Below are 18,570 nucleotides of genomic sequence, written 5' to 3' on the forward strand. Positions count from 1 at the left end.
CTTCTATGTGATAAGCAGACATGATATCATTTTAGAAGGTACCAGGGAAAAAGAATCAGAGAAGTGGCTTTAAGTGATTCCACTGGGGATCGAACCCAGGACCTTCTGCGTGTAAAGCAGATATGATAACCACTACATCATGGAATCAACGCAGGTGAGAAAGTCATAAATCCAATACTATGGTGTACAGGAGCCAACAATGCCTTAAATTAAGTTAAAAGCAGCACTGACAGCTCCACATCACATCGAGCACATGGTAAAGTGATTCCACAGGGGGTCGAACCCTGGACCTTCTGCGTGTGAAGCAGACGTGATAACCGCTACACCATGGAATCCTCTTCATTAGTCAAATAGGAAATCCCACACAATGGTTTCCTGCAGTTACGACGTACCGAAATCAAGTTAGAATCGGCAGTGACCTTCCAAAGGAAAGATGGCTTTATGTTTAGCCTTTTAAAACTGTACCACATTGGTTCTGCTTAAACTAATGTCATTTGGGTAGCTTTCTTTGAAATTATTTAGGGTCTGATTAGGTCTGATTACATGGTTTGGCCAGGGCGTGGCCTCAGGTGTCAACATTTTACCCAGAAATATTTAAGTAACTCAAAATAGATCATCTGATTCCACTGGGGATTGAAACAAGGACCTTCTACGTGTTAAGCAGTCAAAAAGTCAAAAATCCAATACTATGGTGAACAGGCAATGTCTGAAATTAAGTAAAAAGTAGCACTGACGGTTCCACATCACGTCTCATATGTGCTAAAGTGACTCCACTGGGGATTGAACCCAGGATCTTCTGCGTGTTAAGCAGATATGATAACCACTACATCATGGAATCAACAGAGGCCATAAAATCATAAATCCAATACTATGCTGTAGAGGAGCCAGCAATGCCTTAAATTAAGTTAAAAGTAGCACTGACGGTTCCACATCACATCTAATATGTGCTAAAATGATTCCACTGGGGATTGAACCCAGGACCTTCTGTGTATTAAGCAGATATGATCACCTTTACATCATGGAATCAACACAGCTGAGAAAGTCAGAAATCCAATACTATGGTGTACAGGAGGTAGGAATGCCTTAAATTAAGTTAAAAGTAGCACTGACTTTTCCACATCACGTCGAGTACCTGGTAAAGTGATTCCACTGGGGATTGAAACAAGGACCTTCTTCGTGTTAAGCAGTCAAAAAGTCAAAAATCCAATACTATGGTGTACAGGCAATGTCTGAAATTAAGTAAAAAGTAGCACTGACGGTTCAACATCACATATAATATGTGCTAAAATGATTCCACAGGGGGTCGAACCCTGGACCTTCTGCATGTTAAGCAGATATGATAACCACTACATCATGGAATCAACGGAGGCCAGAAAGTCATAAATCCAATACTATGGTGTACAGGAGCCAGCAATGCCTTAAATTAAGTAAAAAGTCGCACTGACTGTTCCACATCACGTCTCATATGTGATAAAATGACTCACTGGGGTATTGAACCCAGCATCTTCTGCGTGTTAAGCAGATATGATGACCACTACATCATGGAATCAACGGAGGCCAGAAAGTCATAAATCCAATACTATGGTGTACAGGAGCTAGCAATGCCTTAAATTAAGTTAACAGTAGCACTGACTTCTCCACATCACGTCGGGTACATGGTAAAGTGATTCCACTGGGGATTGAAACAAGGACCTTCTATGTGATAAGCAGACATGATATCATTTTAGAAGGTACCAGGGAAAAAGAATCAGAGAAGTGGCTTTAAGTGATTCCACTGGGGATCGAACCCAGGACCTTCTGCATGTAAAGTAGATATGATAACCACTACATCATGGAATCAACGCAGGTGAGAAAGTCATAAATCCAATACTATGGTGTACAGGAGCCAACAATGCCTTAAATTAAGTTAAAAGCAGCACTGACAGCTCCACATCACATCGAGCACATGGTAAAGTGATTCCACAGGGGGTCGAACCCTGGACCTTCTGCGTGTGAAGCAGACGTGATAACCGCTACACCATGGAATCCTCTTCATTACTCAAATAGGAAATCCCACACAATGGTTTCCTGCAGTTACGACGTACCGAAATCAAGTTAGAATCGGCAGTGACCTTCCAAAGGAAAGATGGCTTTATGTTTAGCCTTTTAAAACTGTACCACATTGGTTCTGCTTAAACTAATGTCATTTGGGTAGCTTTCTTTGAAATTATTTAGGGTCTGATTAGGTCTGATTACATGGTTTGGCCAGGGCGTGGCCTCAGGTGTCAACATTTTACCCAGAAATATTTAAGTAACTCAAAATAGATCATCTGATTCCACTGGGGATTGAAACAAAGACCTTCTACGTGTTAAGCAGTCAAAAAGTCAAAAATCCAATACTATGGTGAACAGGCAATGTCTGAAATTAAGTAAAAAGTAGCACTGACGGTTCAACATCACATCTAATATGTGCTAAAGTGATTCCACAGGGGGTCAAACCCTGGACCTTCTGCATGTTAAGCAGATGTGATAACCACTACACCATGGAATCAACGGAGGCCAGAAAGTCATAAATCCAATACTATGGTGTACAGGAGCGAGCAATGCCTTAAATTTAGTTAAAAGTAGCACTGACGGTTCCACATCACGTCTATTATGGTAAAGTGACTCCACTGGGGATTGAAACAAGGACCTTCTATGTGATAAGCAGACATGATATCATTTTAGATGGTACCGGGGAAAACCAATCAGAGACATGGCTTTAAGTGATTCCACTGGGGATCGAACCCAGGACCTTCTGCGTGTGAAGCAGATATGACAACCACTACATCATGGAATCCATGCAGGTGAGAAAGTCATAAATCCAATACTATGGTGTACAGGATCCAGCAATGCCTTAAATTAAGTTAAAAGCAGCACTGACAGCTCCACATCACGTCAAGCACATGGTAAAGTGATTCCACAGGGGGTCGAACCCTGGACTTTCTACGTGTGAAGCAGACGTGATAACCGCTACACCATGGAATCCTCTTCGTTAGTCAAATAGGAAATCCCACACAATGGTTTTCTTCAGTTACGACGTACCGAAATCAAGTTAGAATTGGCAGTGACCTTCCAAAGGAAAGATGGCTTTATGTTTAGCCTTTTAAAACTGTTCCACATTGGTTATGCTTAAACTAATGTCATTTGGGTAGCTTTCTTTGAAATTATTTAGGGTCTGATTACATGGTTTGGCCAGGGCGTGGCCTCAGGTGTCAACATTTTACCCAGAAATATTTAAGTAACTCAAAATAGATCATCTGATTCCACTGGGGATTGAAACAAGGACCTTCTACGTGTTAAGCAGTCAAAAAGTCAAGAATCCAATACTATGGTGTACAGGCAATGTCTTAAATTAAGTAAAAAGTAGCACTGACGGTTCAACATCACATCTAATATGTGCTAAAGTGATTCCACAGGGGGTTGAACCCTGGACCTTCTGCGTGTTAAGCAGATATGATAACCACTACATCATGGAATCAACGGAGGCCAGAAAGTCATAATTCCAATACTATGGTGTACAGGAGCCAGCAATGCCTTAAATTAAGTTAAAAGTAGCACTGCCGGTTCCACATCACGTCTCATATGTGCTAAAGTAACTCCACTGGGGATTGAACCCAGGACCTTCTGCGTGTTAAGCAGATATGATAACCACTACATCATGGAATCAACGGATGCCAGAAAGTCAGAAATCCAATACTATGGTGTACAGGAGCTAGCAATGCCTTAAATTAAGTTAAAAGTAGCACTTACTTCTCCACATCACGTCGAGTACATGGTAAAGTGATTCCACTGGGGATTGAAACAAGGACCTTCTATGTGAAAAGCAGACATGATATCATTTTAGATGGTACCGGGGAAAACGAATCAGAGAAGTGGCTTTAAGTGATTCCACTGGGGATCGAACCCAGGACCTTCTACATGGAAAGCAGATATTATAACCACTACATCATGGAATCAACAGAGGCCATGAAATCATAAATCCAATACTATGGTGTACAGGAGCCAGCAATGCCTTAAATTAAGTTAAAAGTAGCACTGACGGTTCCACATCACATCTAATATGTGCTAAAATGATTCCACTGGGGATTGAACCCAGGACCTTCTGTGTATTAAGCAGATATGATCACCTCTACATCATGGAATCAACACAGCTGAGAAAGTCAGAAATCCAATACTATGGTGTACAGGAGGTAGGAATGCCTTAAATTAAGTTAAAAGTAGCACTGACTTTTCCACATCACGTCGAGTACCTGGTAAAGTGATTCCACTGGGGATTGAAACAAGGACCTTCTTCGTGTTAAGCAGTCAAAAAGTCAAAAATCCAATACTATGGTGTACAGGCAATGTCTGAAATTAAGTAAAAAGTAGCACTGACGGTTCAACATCACATATAATATGTGCTAAAATGATTCCACAGGGGGTCGAACCCTGGACCTTCTGCGTGTTAAGCAGATATGATAACCACTACATCATGGAATCAACGGAGGCCAGAAAGTCATAAATCCAATACTATGGTGTACAGGAGCCAGCAATGCCTTAAATTAAGTAAAAAGTCGCACTGACTGTTCCACATCACGTCTCATATGTGCTAAAGTGACTCACTGGGGTATTGAACCCAGCATCTTCTGCGTGTTAAGCAGATATGATGACCACTACATCATGGAATCAACGGAGGCCAGAAAGTCATAAATCCAATACTATGGTGTACAGGAGCTAGCAATGCCTTAAATTAAGTTAACAGTAGCACTGACTTCTCCACATCACGTCGAGTACATGGTAAAGTGATTCCACTGGGGATTGAAACAAGGACCTTCTATGTGATAAGCAGACATGATATCATTTTAGAAGGTACCAGGGAAAAAGAATCAGAGAAGTGGCTTTAAGTGATTCCACTGGGGATTGAACCCAGGACCTTCTGCATGTAAAGCAGATATGATAACCACTACATCATGGAATCAACGCAGGTGAGAAAGTCATAAATCCAATACTATGGTGTACAGGAGCCAACAATGCCTTAAATTAAGTTAAAAGCAGCACTGACAGCTCCACATCACATCGAGCACATGGTAAAGTGATTCCACAGGGGGTCGAACCCTGGACCTTCTGCGTGTGAAGCAGACGTCATAACCGCTAAACCATGGAATCCTCTTGATTACTCAAATAGGAAATCCCACACAATGGTTTCCTGCAGTTACGACGTACCGAAATCAAGTTAGAATCGGCAGTGACCTTCCAAAGGAAAGATGGCTTTATGTTTAGCCTTTTAAAACTGTACCACATTGGTTCTGCTTAAACTAATGTCATTTGGGTAGCTTTCTTTGAAATTATTTAGGGTCTGATTAGGTCTGATTACATGGTTTGGCCAGGGCGTGGCCTCAGGTGTCAACATTTTACCCAGAAATATTTAAGTAACTCAAAATACATCATCTGATTCCACTGGGGATTGAAACAAGGACCTTCTACGTGTTAAGCAGTCAAAAAGTCAAAAATCCAATACTATGGTGAACAGGCAATGTCTGAAATTAAGTAAAAAGTAGCACTGACGGTTCAACATCACATCTAATATGTGCTAAAGTGATTCCACAGGGGGTCAAACCCTGGACCTTCTGCATGTTAAGCAGATGTGATAACCACTACACCATGGAATCAACGGAGGCCAGAAAGTCATAAATCCAATACTATGGTGTACAGGAGCGAGCAATGCCTTAAATTTAGTTAAAAGTAGCACTGACGGTTCCACATCACGTCTATTATGGTAAAGTGACTCCACTGGGGATTGAAACAAGGACCTTCTATGAGATAAGCAGACATGATATCATTTTAGATGGTACCGGGGAAAGCCAATCAGAGACATGGCTTTAAGTGATTCCACTGGGGATCGAACCCAGGACCTTCTGCGTGTGAAGCAGATATGACAACCACTACATCATGGAATCCATGCAGGTGAGAAAGTCATAAATCCAATACTATGGTGTACAGGATCCAGCAATGCCTTAAATTAAGTTAAAAGCAGCACTGACAGCTCCACATCACGTCGAGCACATGGTAAAGTGATTCCACAGGGGGTCGAACCCTGGACCTTCTACGTGTGAAGCAGACGTGATAACCGCTACACCATGGAAACCTCTTCATTAGTCAAATGGGAAATCCCACACAATGGTTTTCTTCAGTTACGACGTACCGAAATCAAGTTAGAATTGGCAGTGACCTTCCAAAGGAAAGATGGCTTTATGTTTAGCCTTTTAAAACTGTTCCACATTGGTTATGCTTAAACTAATGTCATTTGGGTAGCTTTCTTTGAAATTATTTAGGGTCTGATTACATGGTTTGGCCAGGGCGTGGCCTCAGGTGTCAACATTTTACCCAGAAATATTTAAGTAACTCAAAATAGATCATCTGATTCCACTGGGGATTGAAACAAGGACCTTCTACGTGTTAAGCAGTCAAAAAGTCAAGAATCCAATACTATGGTGTACAGGCAATGTCTTAAATTAAGTAAAAAGTAGCACTGACGGTTCAACATCACATCTAATATGTGCTAAAGTGATTCCACAGGGGGTCGAACCCTGGACCTTCTGCGTGTTAAGCAGATATGATAACCACTACATCATGGAATCAACAGAGGCCAGAAAGTCATAATTCCAATACTATGGTGTACAGGAGCCAGCAATGCCTTAAATTAAGTTAAAAGTAGCACTGCCGGTTCCACATCACGTCTCATATGTGCTAAAGTAACTCCACTGGGGATTGAACCCAGGACCTTCTGCATGTTAAGCAGATATGATAACCACTACATCATGGAATCAACGGATGCCAGAAAGTCAGAAATCCAATACTATGGTGTACAGGAGCTAGCAATGCCTTAAATTAAGTTAAAAGTAGCACTTACTTCTCCACATCACGTCGAGTACATGGTAAAGTGATTCCACTGGGGATTGAAACAAGGACCTTCTATGTGAAAAGCAGACATGATATCATTTTAGATGGTACCGGGGAAAACGAATCAGAGAAGTGGCTTTAAGTGATTCCACTGGGGATCGAACCCAGGACCTTCTACATGGAAAGCAGATATGATAACCACTACATCATGGAATCAACGCAGGTGAGAAAGTCATAAATCCAATACTATGGTGAACAGGAGCCAGCAATGCCTTAAATTAAGTTAAAATTAGCACTGACAGCTCCACATCACGTCGAGCACATGGTAAAATGATTCCACAGGGGGTTGAACCCTGGACTTTCTGCGTGTGAAGCAGACGTGATAACCGCTACACCATGGAATCCTCTTCATTAGTTAAATAGGAAATCCCACACAATGGTTTCCTGCAGTTACGACGTACCGAAATCAAGTTAGAATCGGCAGTGACCTTCCAAAGGAAAGATGGCTTTATGTTTAGCCTTTTAAAACTGTACCACATTGGTTCTGCTTAAACTAATGTCATTTGGGTAGCTTTCTTTGAAATTATTTAGGGTCTGATTAGGTCTGATTACATGGTTTGGCCAGGGCGTGGCCTCAGGTGTCAACATCTTACCCAGAAATATTTAAGTAACTCAAAATAGATCATCTGATTCCACTGGGGATTGAAACAAGGACCTTCTACGTGTTAAGCAGTCAAAAAGTCAAAAATCCAATACTATGGTGAACAGGCAATGTCTGAAATTAAGTAAAAAGTAGCACTGACGGTTCCACATCACGTCTCATATGTGCTAAAGTGACTCCACTGGGGATTGAACCCAGGACCTTCTGTGTATTAAGCAGATATGATAACCACTACATCATGGAATCAACAGAGGCCATAAAATCATAAATCCAATACTATGGTGTACAGGAGCCAGCAATGCCTTAAATTAAGTTAAAAGTAGCACTGACGGTTCCACATCACATCTAATATGTGCTAAAATGATTCCACTGGGGATTGAACCCAGGACCTTCTGTGTATTAAGCAGATATGATCACCTCTACATCATGGAATCAACACAGGTGAGAAAGTCAGAAATCCAATACTATGGTGTACAGGAGCTAGGAATGCCTTAAATTAAGTTAAAAGTAGCACTGACTTTTCCACATCACGTCGAGTACCTGGTAAAGTGATTCCACTGGGGATTGAAACAAGGACCTTCTTCGTGTTAAGCAGTCAAAAAGTCAAAAATCCAATACTATGGTGTACAGGCAATGTCTGAAATTAAGTAAAAAGTAGCACTGACGGTTCAACATCACATATAATATGTGCTAAAATGATTCCACAGGGCAAGGCAAGGCAAGGCAAGGCAAATTTATTTATATAGCGCATTTCATACTCAAGGCAACTCAATGTGCTTTACATGATAAAACATTCAATTGTTTAAAATCAATATGAACATTTAAAATCATCAGTAAAATCAATTAAAATCATCATTACATCAACAACATGACAAAAAATCTCTCTCTCAATCATATGCAGTAGAGAAAAAAAAGTGCCTTTAACTTTGATTTAAAAATGTTCACATTGGATGCTGACTTCAGCTCCGCTGGCAGTTTGTTCCACTTCTTTGCAGCATAACAACTAAAAGCAGCATCACCATGTTTACTGTGAACTCTGGGCTCCACTATCTGATCTGTGTCCATCGATCTGAGAGACCTGCTGGGTTCATACCTGACTAACATGTCACTGATGTATTCTGGACCAAACCCATACACAGATTTATACACCAGCAGCAGAACTTTAAAGTCTATTCTGAGGCTGACTGGGAGCCAGTGTAAAGACTTTAAAACTGGAGTAATGTGCTCTGACCTCTTTGTTCTGGTTAAGACCCGAGCTGCAGCGTTCTGAACCAGCTGTAGCTGTTTGATGCTCTTTTGGGGGATTCCTGTCAGAAGACCATTACAATAGTCCAGTCTGCTGGAGATAAAAGCATGGACCAGTTTCTCCTGGTCTTTCTGAGCCATTAAACCTTTCACTCTGGAGATGTTCTTTAGGTGGTAGAAGGCTGTTTTGTGATAGATTTGATCTGACTGCTGAATGTAAGATCTGAGTCAATCAGAACACCAAGGTTTTTGACTTGGTCTTTAGCTTTTAAAGATCGAGACTCAAGATAATTGCTGACAGCAGTCCTCTTTTCCTTGTTACCAAAGACAATCACCTCCGTCTTGTCATGGTTTAGTTGAAGGAAGTTTTCACTCATCCAGCAGTTTACTTTTTCTAAACAGTCACACAACACCTCAATGGGACCATGGTCATCTGGGTTCAGTGATAGATATAGTTGTGTGTCATCTGCGTAGCTCTGATAATCAACCTTACAGTTCTGTAAAATTTGTCCTAAAGGAAGCATGTAAAGGTTAAACAGAAGGGGTCCAAGAACAGATCCCTGAGGAACCCCACAGGACATTGGTAATCTGTCAGATTCAAAGTTTCCAATGCTTACAAAATAGCTTCGCTCCTCCAAGTATGACTTAAACCATTGCATTACTTTTCCATTTAGTCCAACCCATGTTTGCAATCTGTGCAACAAAATTGTATGATCTACAGTGTCAAATGCAGCACTTAGATCCAACAGAATGAGAACAGATACTTTTCCTGAATCAGTGTTCAACCTTATGTCATTGATCACTTTGATCAGAGCAGTTTCAGTGCTGTGATGAGAACAAAAAACTGACTGCAATTTATCAAATATTTTGTTGAATGTTAAGAATTGACTCAGTTGGTTGAAGACCACCTTCTCAATGATCTTGGCCATGAATGGAAGGTTGCTGATTGGTCTATAGTTAGCCAGTATAGAGGCATCCAGTGTTCTCTTTTTTAACAGCGGTATCACAGCAGCTACTTTCAGGGATTTTGGTACGGTGCCTGATTGGAATGAGCAGTTAATTATCTGACACAAATCAGTGACAATTGACTTTACAACAGTTTTAAAGAAGTTTGAGGGTATTGTGTCAAGGCAACACGTTGATGGATTCAGCTGCTGAACAGTCTCCTCTATTGTTTTTGGGTTCACTGTAATAAACTCTAACATTATAGTTGACTCATCCCTCAGTGGTTGAAGCTGTTCAAGCTTTTTGTGATTTTGCTGGTTTGTTCTGATGTTTGACCTTATTGATTGTATTTTTTCATTGAAATATACAGCAAATTCATTGCATTTTCCAGCTGACAGTAATTCAGGGGCTATCTGATCTGGGGGGGTTGTGAGCTTTTCAATTACAGAAAACAACGTGCGAGAGTTGTTGACATTTTTGGCAATAATTTCAGAAAAGTATTGCTGCCTTGCTTTGAACAAGCCATCATTGAATTTTCGCAGACTTATTTTGTACAGTTCTAGATTAATTTGGAGTTTTGTTGATCTCCATTTACGCTCAGCTCTTCTACAGTCAGATTTCAAATTCTGCATTATCTCAGTCCTCCTCCAAGGTGTTTTCTGTGTGTTTGGTTTTCTCTTAGTTTTGATTGGAGCCACCACATCTATGACATTACAGACGTTTCTATTATACTCATCCAGAAGATCATCAACTGTCTCAGCACTCAATGTTGGTGTCATTGCTATGGCTTCCATAAACTGTGCACTTGTGTTCTCATTTATGTACCTTTTCTTTAAACACACATAACTAGGGGGAACATATGTTACAGTCTCTAGGTCAAAAAAGACACAGAAATGATCAGATAGAGCTAAGTCTCTTACATCAACAGCAGAGATATCAACACCTTTAGAGATAACCAGATCCAAAGTGTGACCTTGAGTGTGTGTCGAACCAGTCACATGTTGTGTAAGACCAAAAGTATCCATTAAAGCATACAGTTCTTTGGCAGTATTGTCCATGTTATTGTCTACATGAATATTTAAGTCACCTGTTATTATTAAAAAGTTGTATTCAGTGCATACAACTGACAGCAGTTCAGCAAACTCATCCATGAATTCTTTAGAATATTTTGGGGGTCTATAAACGACTAAAAACAGAACTCTTGAATCACCCTTCAGTAAGAATGACATATATTCAAAGGAGATAAAATCACCAAATGTTATTTCTTTGCACTGAAAAATTGATTTAAAAATGGCAGCAACTCCACCACCTTTCCTGCAAGTACGACACTTATTTAAATAAATAAAGTCTTGTGGTGCACTTTCATTGAGAATAGTATTACTGATACCATCATTCAACCATGTTTCATTGAGAAATAAAAAGTCCAAGTGATGTGTCAAAATAAAATCATTAATTATTAGTGACTTGTTAACAAGAGATCTAACATTAAGAAGAGCAAATTTTAAATACTTTACTGGAGACACTGGTGGACTTTTTGGATGACATGTTATAGGAGTCAAATTTTTATCTCTATAAAGCTTTTTGCTTTTCTTTAATTTCACAATTTTACCTGTGTTACCTGTCACCACAGGAATTAAAGAAGCTGCATTAACTCCATAGGGCCCTGACTTTTTCTGGTTGTTCCTAAAAATAGAGCTATTGCAGTCTGGACCCAGCACACATCAGGCCTGTGTCGCTCTAAGTTGAACACAGCTGGCCTGAGGAGAAGAGTGATCCTGAGCCTGGTATCGTCGAGGAGGGATGGGTGGTGCAGATTGACCATGGTGGGGTAAAGGGTGGGGTGTTAGTCTTGTGCCAGCCAGAACCAGCTCGTTCATCTGGGCAGTTAAATCCAAGAAGGCAGGGGTAGGAGAGAAGCTGGATGAGGTGGAAGTAGGTGAATTTTGGGGGGAAGCAGGTGGGTCCTGAGATGCGGGGGTTGGGTTGACCTCTTCATTTTGGCGATTTTTATTTCTTGCTGGAAGCTCATTGACTCCATGTTCTTTCCTTGTTGTTTTGTTCTCCGATGGTACATGTTGTCCTCTGTCTTTATCAGAACTGATAGCAATGTGACTGGTGAAGTAAAACAAGTTGGATGTGAAGAGTTTTACTCCAGCCTTGTTTAGACACAGTCCATCTGCTCTAAAAAGATGACGACGTTCCCAAAAAATAGGAAAATTTTCTATAAAATTTAGTGAAAGGGCAGCACAAGCCGAAGACAGAAATTTATTCAAAGAGTAAATCCTTGAGAATTTCAGATCTCCTTTGCGGACTGGAGGTATCGGGCCACTGATGAACACTTTAGGCTGTATACAGCTCACAGTTTTTAGCAGATGGGTGAAATCCTGCTTTAACACCTCAGACTCCTCCTTGGCTAAATCATTTAACCCAAAATGAATCACAACATTTTTCAAATGTGGGTAATCTGCAACGATATGCAAGATTTTGTCAGCCAGGTCTGATACTGTGTCATTAGGTAAGCAGATCACTTTCACGTTGCTGCTAAACATCTTCTGAGCATCTTTAACAGAAACGTCTCCCACTATCAGTGTGTGAGGTTGTTGCTTTGGCCTACCATGTCGCTTTTGTTTTCCTGAAGCACTTTCAGTCTTCGCAGTTCCAGAAGGTTGTGTGTTGACCTCATTAGAGCCAGATCCTTGGTCATTCAGCAGTGGGGCGAATCGATTACCCAGTTCTACATGAAACTGGGTTTGTGCCTTTAGCAGATGTCCACTTTTGTGCCTGGGCAGACAAGGGAGTTGATGTTGAGGCTGCAGTCTGCGAAGCCAGTGCAGGCCAGTCCGTCTCATTATTGATATCAGGGCGCTTTGCTCGGCCCGTTAGCCTTTGAAGTGGATATGACTTTTTCTTAGGCTTAGCTCCCAGAGTATTCCAGGGAGGACTCACACCTGTTGGCTTATCAACGGGAACAGGATCCTCCCTAGGCCTGATAGCTTTGTTAGCACGGGCTGGTAGCGAGTTAGCTTTATCCACTCCGCTGTTTTGAAACAGCGGCACAGTCGTATCATTATCATATCCACAGTGTCCATTAACCTCAATGTTTACTTGTATTCCTCGCACTGTAGTCTCCAGTTCAGTAATCTTTTGGAGGAGACTGCTGTATTCTGTTGTGGAAAGAGCCATTCTTCTGCTAGTTAGCTTGCTACTTGTAGCTAGCTAGCTTGCTACTTAGCTTTCCAGTTGAGCCAGCAAATAAAAAAGCAGTAGATGATTACCTCAGAGCCAGAGTCAGATGGTAAATGATAGAGTTTGATGTTGAGGTATCGTATCATTTCTCAGAAGAAAAAGTTCATGTTTAGTAAATAAATTCCTCTGTGAGCTCCGCTCTGCTCTTTTGCTGCTGTAGGGGGTCGAACCCTGGACCTTCTGTGTGTTAAGTAGATATGATAACCACTACATCATGGAATCAACGGAGGCCAGAAAGTCATAAATCCAATACTATGGTGTACAGGAGCCAGCAATGCCTTAAATTAAGTAAAAAGTCGCACTGACTGTTCCACATCACGTCTCATATGTGCTAAAGTGACTCACTGGGGTATTGAACCCAGCATCTTCTGCGTGTTAAGCAGATATGATGACCACTACATCATGGAATCAACGGAGGCCAGAAAGTCATAAATCCAATACTATGGTGTACAGGAGCCAGCAATGCCTTAAATTAAGTTAAAAGTAGCACTGACGGTTCCACATCACGTCTAATATGTGCTAAGGTGATTCCACTGGAGATTGAACCCAGGACCTTCTGTGTGTTAAGCAGATATGATCACCTCTACATCATGGAATCAACGGAGGCCAGAAAGTCATAAATCCAATACTATGGTGTACAGGAGCCAGCAATGCCTTAAATTAAGTAAGAAGTCACACTGAGTGTTCCACATCACGTCTCTTATGTGCTAAAGTGCCTCCACTGGGGGATTGAACCCAGGACCTTCTGCGTGTTAACCAGATATGATGACCACTACATCATGGAATCAACGGAGGCCAGAAAGTCATAAATCCAATACTATGGTGTACAGGAGCCAGCAATGCCTTAAATTAAGTTAAAAATAGCACTGATTTCTCCACATCACGTCGAGTACATGGTAAAGTGATTCCACTGGGGATTGAAACAAGGACCTTCTATGTGATAAGCAGACATGATATCATTTGAGAAGGTACCGGGGAAAACGAATCAGAGAAGTGGCTTTAAGTGATTCCACTGGGGATCAAACCCGGGACCTTCTGCGTGTGAAGCAGATATGACAACCACTACATCATGGAATCAATGCAGGTGAGAAAGTCATAAATCCAATACTATGGTGTACAGGATCCAGCAATGCCTTAAATTAAGTTAAAAATAGCACTGACTTCTCCACATCACGTCGAGTACATGGTAAAGTGATTCCACTGGGGATTGAAACAAGGACCTTCTATGTGATAAGCAGACATGATATCATTTTAGAAGGTACCGGGGAAAACGAATCAGAGAAGTGGCTTTAAGTGATTCCACTGGGGATCAAACCCGGGACCTTATGCATGTGAAGCAGACATGACAACCACTACATCATGGAATCAATGCAGGTGAGAAAGTCATAAATCCAATACTATGGTGTACAGGATCCAGCAATGCCTTAAACAGCTCCACATCACGTCGAGCACATGGTAAAGTGATTCCACAGGGGGTCGAACCCTGGACCTTCTGCGTGTGAAGCAGACGTGATAACCGCTACACCATGGAATCCGCTTCATTAGTCAAATAGGAAATCCCACACAATGGTTTTCTGCAGTTACGACGTACCGAAATCAAGTTAGAATCGGCAGTGACCTTCCAAAGGAAAGATGGCTTTATGTTTAGCCTTTTAAAACTTTACCACATTGGTTCTGCTTAAACTAATGTCATTTGGGTAGCTTTCTTTGAAATTATTTAGGGTCTGATTAAGTCTGATTACATGGTTTGGCCAGGGCGTGGCCTCAGGTGTCAACATTTTACCCAGAAATATTTAAGTAACTCAAAATAGATCATGTGATTCCACTGGGGATTGAAACAAGGACCTTCTTCGTGTTAAGCAGTCAAAAAGTCAAAAATCCAATACTATGGTGTACAGGCAATGTCTGAAATTAAGTAAAAAGTAGCACTGACGGCTCAACATCACATATAATATGTGCTAAGGGGGTCGAACCCTGGACCTTCTGCGTGTTAAGCAGATATGATAACCACTACATCATGGAATCAACAGAGGCCAGAAAGTCATAAATCCAATACTATGGTGTACAGGAGCCAGCAATGCCTTAAATTAAGTAAAAAGTCGCACTGACTGTTCCACATCACGTCTCTTATGTGCTAAAGTGCCTCCACTGGGGGATTGAACCCAGGACCTTCTGCGTGCTAACCAGATATGATGACCACTACATCATGGAATCAACGGAGGCCAGAAAGTCATAAATCCAATACTATGGTGTACAGGAGCCAGCAATGCCTTAAATTAAGTTAAATATAGCACTGACTTCTCCACATCACGTCGAGTACATGGTAAAGTGATTCCACTGGGGATTGAAACAAGGACCTTCTATGTGATAAGCAGAGATGATATCATTTTAGAAGGTACCAGGGAAAACCAATCAGATTAGTGGCTTTAAGTGATTCCACTGGGGATCGAACCCAGGACCTTCTGCGTGTAAAGCAGATATGATAACCACTACATCATGGAATCAACGCAGGTGAGAAAGTCATAAATCCAATACTATGGTGTACAGGAGCCAACAATGCCTTAAATTAAGTTAAAAGCAGCACTGACAGCTCCACATCGCATCGAGCACATGGTAAAGTGATTCCACAGGGGGTCGAACCCTGGACCTTCTGCGTGTGAAGCAGACGTGATAACCGCTACACCATGGAATCCTCTTCATTGCTCAAATAGGAAATCCCACACAATGGTTTCCTGCAGTTACGACGTACCGAAATCAAGTTAGAATCGGCAGTGACCTTCCAAAGGAAAGATGGCTTTATGTTTAGCCTTTTAAAACTGTACCACATTGGTTCTGCTTAAACTAATGTCATTTGGGTAGCTTTCTTTGAAATTATTTAGGGTCTGATTAGGTCTGATTACATGGTTTGGCCAGGGCGCGGCCTCAGGTGTTAACATTTTACCCAGAAATATTTAAGTAACTCAAAATAGATCATGTGATTCCACTGGGGATTGAAACAAGGACCTTCTTCGTGTTAAGCAGTCAAAAAGTCAAAAATCCAATACTATGGTGTACAGGCAATGTCTGAAATTAAGTAAAAAGTAGCACTGACGGCTCAACATCACATATAATATGTGCTAAAGTGATTCCACAGGGGGTCGAACCCTAGACCTTCTGCGTGTTAAGCAGATATGATAACCACTACATCATGGAATCAACAGAGGCCAGAAAGTCATAAATCCAATACTATGGTGTACAGGAGCCAGCAATGCCTTAAATTAAGTAAAAAGGCGCACTGACTGTTCCACATCACGTCTCTTATGTGCTAAAGTGCCTCCACTGGGGGATTGAACCCAGGACCTTCTGCGTGCTAACCAGATATGATGACCACTACATCATGGAATCAACGGAGGCCAGAAAGTCATAAATCCAATACTATGGTGTACAGGAGCCAGCAATGCCTTAAATTAAGTTAAAAATAGCACTGACTTCTCCACATCACGTCGAGTACATGGTAAAGTGATTCCACTAGGGATTGAAACAAGGACCTTCTTCGTGTTAAGCAGTCAAAAAGTCAAAAATCCAATACTATGGTGTACAGGCAATGTCTGAAATTAAGTAAAAAGTAGCACTGACGGTTCAACATCACATATAATATGTGCTAAAATGATTCCACAGGGGGTCGAACCCTGGACCTTCTGCGTGTTAAGCAGATATGATAACCACTACATCATGGAACCAACGCAGGTGAGAAAGTCATAAATCCAATACTATGGTGTACAGGATCCAGCAATGCCTTAAATTAAGTTAAAAGCAGCACTGACAGCTCCACATCACGTCGAGCACATGGTAAAGCGATTCCACAGGGGATTGAAACAAGGACCTTCTATGTGATAAGCAGACATGATATCATTTTAGAAGGTACCAGGGAAAACCAATCAGATTAGTGGCTTTAAGTGATTCCACTGGGGATCGAACCCAGGACCTTCTACGTGTAAAGCAGATATGATAACCACTACATCATGGAATCAACGCAGGTGAGAAAGTCATAAATCCAATACTATGGTGTACAGGAGCCAACAATGCCTTAAATTAAGTTAAAAGCAGCACTGACAGCTCCACATCGCATCGAGCACATGGTAAAGTGATTCCACAGGGGGCCGAACCCTGGACCTTCTGCGTGTGAAGCAGACGTGATAACCGCTACACCATGGAATCCTCTTCATTACTCAAATAGGAAATCCCACACAATGGTTTCCTGCAGTTACGACGTACCGAAATCAAGTTAGAATCGGCAGTGACCTTCCAAAGGAAAGATGGCTTTATGTTTAGCCTTTTAAAACTGTACCACATTGGTTCTGCTTAAACTAATGTCATTTGGGTAGCTTTCTTTGAAATTATTTAGGGTCTGATTAGGTCTGATTACATGGTTTGGCCAGGGCGCGGCCTCAGGTGTTAACATTTTACCCAGAAATATTTAAGTAACTCAAAATAGATCATGTGATTCCACTGGGGATTGAAACAAGGACCTTCTTCGTGTTAAGCAGTCAAAAAGTCAAAAATCCAATACTATGGTGTACAGGCAATGTCTGAAATTAAGTAAAAAGTAGCACTGACGGCTCAACATCACATATAATATGTGCTAAAGTGATTCCACAGGGGGTCGAACCCTAGACCTTCTGCGTGTTAAGCAGATATGATAACCACTACATCATGGAATCAACAGAGGCCAGAAAGTCATAAATCCAATACTATGGTGTACAGGAGCCAGCAATGCCTTAAATTAAGTAAAAAGGCGCACTGACTGTTCCACATCACGTCTCTTATGTGCTAAAGTGCCTCCACTGGGGGATTGAACCCAGGACCTTCTGCGTGCTAACCAGATATGATGACCACTACATCATGGAATCAACGGAGGCCAGAAAGTCATAAATCCAATACTATGGTGTACAGGAGCCAGCAATGCCTTAAATTAAGTTAAAAATAGCACTGACTTCTCCACATCACGTCGAGTACATGGTAAAGTGATTCCACTAGGGATTGAAACAAGGACCTTCTTCGTGTTAAGCAGTCAAAAGTCAAAAATCCAATACTATGGTGTACAGGCAATGTCTGAAATTAAGTAAAAAGTAGCACTGACGGTTCAACATCACATATAATATGTGCTAAAATGATTCCACAGGGGGTCGAACCCTGGACCTTCTGCGTGTTAAGCAGATATGATAACCACTACATCATGGAACCAACGCAGGTGAGAAAGTCATAAATCCAATACTATGGTGTACAGGATCCAGCAATGCCTTAAATTAAGTTAAAAGCAGCACTGACAGCTCCACATCACGTCGAGCACATGGTAAAGCGATTCCACAGGGGATTGAAACAAGGACCTTCTATGTGATAAGCAGACATGATATCATTTTAGAAGGTACCAGGGAAAACCAATCAGATTAGTGGCTTTAAGTGATTCCACTGGGGATCGAACCCAGGACCTTCTACGTGTAAAGCAGATATGATAACCACTACATCATGGAATCAACGCAGGTGAGAAAGTCATAAATCCAATACTATGGTGTACAGGAGCTAGGAATGCCTTA

General features: G+C 41.3%; 33 non-coding genes across 33 annotated transcripts; all 33 read right to left on the bottom strand.

Moving 5' to 3' along the window:
* Window positions 1-74: 74 nt before the first annotated feature.
* trnav-uac (transfer RNA valine (anticodon UAC)) lies at window positions 75-147 on the bottom strand. Its single transcript has one exon. It is a non-coding gene; the product is annotated as a tRNA-Val (tRNA).
* Window positions 148-262: 115 nt separating this feature from the next.
* On the bottom strand, window positions 263-335 carry trnav-cac (transfer RNA valine (anticodon CAC)). Its single transcript has one exon. It is a non-coding gene; the product is annotated as a tRNA-Val (tRNA).
* Window positions 336-765: 430 nt separating this feature from the next.
* trnav-aac (transfer RNA valine (anticodon AAC)) lies at window positions 766-838 on the bottom strand. Its single transcript has one exon. It is a non-coding gene; the product is annotated as a tRNA-Val (tRNA).
* Window positions 839-1,288: 450 nt separating this feature from the next.
* Window positions 1,289-1,361, bottom strand: trnav-aac (transfer RNA valine (anticodon AAC)). Its single transcript has one exon. It is a non-coding gene; the product is annotated as a tRNA-Val (tRNA).
* Window positions 1,362-1,766: 405 nt separating this feature from the next.
* On the bottom strand, window positions 1,767-1,839 carry trnav-uac (transfer RNA valine (anticodon UAC)). Its single transcript has one exon. It is a non-coding gene; the product is annotated as a tRNA-Val (tRNA).
* Window positions 1,840-1,954: 115 nt separating this feature from the next.
* Window positions 1,955-2,027, bottom strand: trnav-cac (transfer RNA valine (anticodon CAC)). Its single transcript has one exon. It is a non-coding gene; the product is annotated as a tRNA-Val (tRNA).
* Window positions 2,028-2,457: 430 nt separating this feature from the next.
* trnav-aac (transfer RNA valine (anticodon AAC)) lies at window positions 2,458-2,530 on the bottom strand. Its single transcript has one exon. It is a non-coding gene; the product is annotated as a tRNA-Val (tRNA).
* Window positions 2,531-2,745: 215 nt separating this feature from the next.
* On the bottom strand, window positions 2,746-2,818 carry trnav-cac (transfer RNA valine (anticodon CAC)). Its single transcript has one exon. It is a non-coding gene; the product is annotated as a tRNA-Val (tRNA).
* A 115-nt stretch (window positions 2,819-2,933) lies between these two features.
* Window positions 2,934-3,006, bottom strand: trnav-cac (transfer RNA valine (anticodon CAC)). The gene has a single exon. It is a non-coding gene; the product is annotated as a tRNA-Val (tRNA).
* Window positions 3,007-3,426: 420 nt separating this feature from the next.
* Window positions 3,427-3,499, bottom strand: trnav-aac (transfer RNA valine (anticodon AAC)). The gene has a single exon. It is a non-coding gene; the product is annotated as a tRNA-Val (tRNA).
* A 115-nt stretch (window positions 3,500-3,614) lies between these two features.
* trnav-aac (transfer RNA valine (anticodon AAC)) lies at window positions 3,615-3,687 on the bottom strand. Its single transcript has one exon. It is a non-coding gene; the product is annotated as a tRNA-Val (tRNA).
* Window positions 3,688-3,904: 217 nt separating this feature from the next.
* trnag-ucc (transfer RNA glycine (anticodon UCC)) lies at window positions 3,905-3,977 on the bottom strand. The gene has a single exon. It is a non-coding gene; the product is annotated as a tRNA-Gly (tRNA).
* A 450-nt stretch (window positions 3,978-4,427) lies between these two features.
* On the bottom strand, window positions 4,428-4,500 carry trnav-aac (transfer RNA valine (anticodon AAC)). Its single transcript has one exon. It is a non-coding gene; the product is annotated as a tRNA-Val (tRNA).
* Window positions 4,501-4,905: 405 nt separating this feature from the next.
* Window positions 4,906-4,978, bottom strand: trnav-uac (transfer RNA valine (anticodon UAC)). Its single transcript has one exon. It is a non-coding gene; the product is annotated as a tRNA-Val (tRNA).
* A 115-nt stretch (window positions 4,979-5,093) lies between these two features.
* Window positions 5,094-5,166, bottom strand: trnav-cac (transfer RNA valine (anticodon CAC)). Its single transcript has one exon. It is a non-coding gene; the product is annotated as a tRNA-Val (tRNA).
* Window positions 5,167-5,596: 430 nt separating this feature from the next.
* trnav-aac (transfer RNA valine (anticodon AAC)) lies at window positions 5,597-5,669 on the bottom strand. Its single transcript has one exon. It is a non-coding gene; the product is annotated as a tRNA-Val (tRNA).
* Window positions 5,670-5,884: 215 nt separating this feature from the next.
* On the bottom strand, window positions 5,885-5,957 carry trnav-cac (transfer RNA valine (anticodon CAC)). Its single transcript has one exon. It is a non-coding gene; the product is annotated as a tRNA-Val (tRNA).
* Window positions 5,958-6,072: 115 nt separating this feature from the next.
* trnav-cac (transfer RNA valine (anticodon CAC)) lies at window positions 6,073-6,145 on the bottom strand. The gene has a single exon. It is a non-coding gene; the product is annotated as a tRNA-Val (tRNA).
* Window positions 6,146-6,565: 420 nt separating this feature from the next.
* On the bottom strand, window positions 6,566-6,638 carry trnav-aac (transfer RNA valine (anticodon AAC)). The gene has a single exon. It is a non-coding gene; the product is annotated as a tRNA-Val (tRNA).
* Window positions 6,639-6,753: 115 nt separating this feature from the next.
* On the bottom strand, window positions 6,754-6,826 carry trnav-aac (transfer RNA valine (anticodon AAC)). The gene has a single exon. It is a non-coding gene; the product is annotated as a tRNA-Val (tRNA).
* A 217-nt stretch (window positions 6,827-7,043) lies between these two features.
* On the bottom strand, window positions 7,044-7,116 carry trnag-ucc (transfer RNA glycine (anticodon UCC)). The gene has a single exon. It is a non-coding gene; the product is annotated as a tRNA-Gly (tRNA).
* A 115-nt stretch (window positions 7,117-7,231) lies between these two features.
* On the bottom strand, window positions 7,232-7,304 carry trnav-cac (transfer RNA valine (anticodon CAC)). Its single transcript has one exon. It is a non-coding gene; the product is annotated as a tRNA-Val (tRNA).
* Window positions 7,305-14,001: 6,697 nt separating this feature from the next.
* On the bottom strand, window positions 14,002-14,074 carry trnav-cac (transfer RNA valine (anticodon CAC)). The gene has a single exon. It is a non-coding gene; the product is annotated as a tRNA-Val (tRNA).
* A 384-nt stretch (window positions 14,075-14,458) lies between these two features.
* On the bottom strand, window positions 14,459-14,531 carry trnav-cac (transfer RNA valine (anticodon CAC)). The gene has a single exon. It is a non-coding gene; the product is annotated as a tRNA-Val (tRNA).
* Window positions 14,532-15,428: 897 nt separating this feature from the next.
* Window positions 15,429-15,501, bottom strand: trnav-uac (transfer RNA valine (anticodon UAC)). Its single transcript has one exon. It is a non-coding gene; the product is annotated as a tRNA-Val (tRNA).
* Window positions 15,502-15,616: 115 nt separating this feature from the next.
* trnav-cac (transfer RNA valine (anticodon CAC)) lies at window positions 15,617-15,689 on the bottom strand. The gene has a single exon. It is a non-coding gene; the product is annotated as a tRNA-Val (tRNA).
* A 430-nt stretch (window positions 15,690-16,119) lies between these two features.
* trnav-aac (transfer RNA valine (anticodon AAC)) lies at window positions 16,120-16,192 on the bottom strand. Its single transcript has one exon. It is a non-coding gene; the product is annotated as a tRNA-Val (tRNA).
* A 451-nt stretch (window positions 16,193-16,643) lies between these two features.
* On the bottom strand, window positions 16,644-16,716 carry trnav-aac (transfer RNA valine (anticodon AAC)). Its single transcript has one exon. It is a non-coding gene; the product is annotated as a tRNA-Val (tRNA).
* Window positions 16,717-16,933: 217 nt separating this feature from the next.
* Window positions 16,934-17,006, bottom strand: trnav-uac (transfer RNA valine (anticodon UAC)). The gene has a single exon. It is a non-coding gene; the product is annotated as a tRNA-Val (tRNA).
* Window positions 17,007-17,121: 115 nt separating this feature from the next.
* On the bottom strand, window positions 17,122-17,194 carry trnav-cac (transfer RNA valine (anticodon CAC)). The gene has a single exon. It is a non-coding gene; the product is annotated as a tRNA-Val (tRNA).
* A 430-nt stretch (window positions 17,195-17,624) lies between these two features.
* trnav-aac (transfer RNA valine (anticodon AAC)) lies at window positions 17,625-17,697 on the bottom strand. Its single transcript has one exon. It is a non-coding gene; the product is annotated as a tRNA-Val (tRNA).
* A 450-nt stretch (window positions 17,698-18,147) lies between these two features.
* On the bottom strand, window positions 18,148-18,220 carry trnav-aac (transfer RNA valine (anticodon AAC)). Its single transcript has one exon. It is a non-coding gene; the product is annotated as a tRNA-Val (tRNA).
* Window positions 18,221-18,437: 217 nt separating this feature from the next.
* trnav-uac (transfer RNA valine (anticodon UAC)) lies at window positions 18,438-18,510 on the bottom strand. The gene has a single exon. It is a non-coding gene; the product is annotated as a tRNA-Val (tRNA).
* Between the last annotated feature and the right edge of the window lie 60 nt (window positions 18,511-18,570).

This window comes from Gouania willdenowi, chromosome 22 (assembly GCF_900634775.1).
Source record: "Gouania willdenowi chromosome 22, fGouWil2.1, whole genome shotgun sequence".
In the NCBI taxonomy this organism is placed as follows: Eukaryota; Metazoa; Chordata; class Actinopteri; order Blenniiformes; family Gobiesocidae; genus Gouania; species Gouania willdenowi.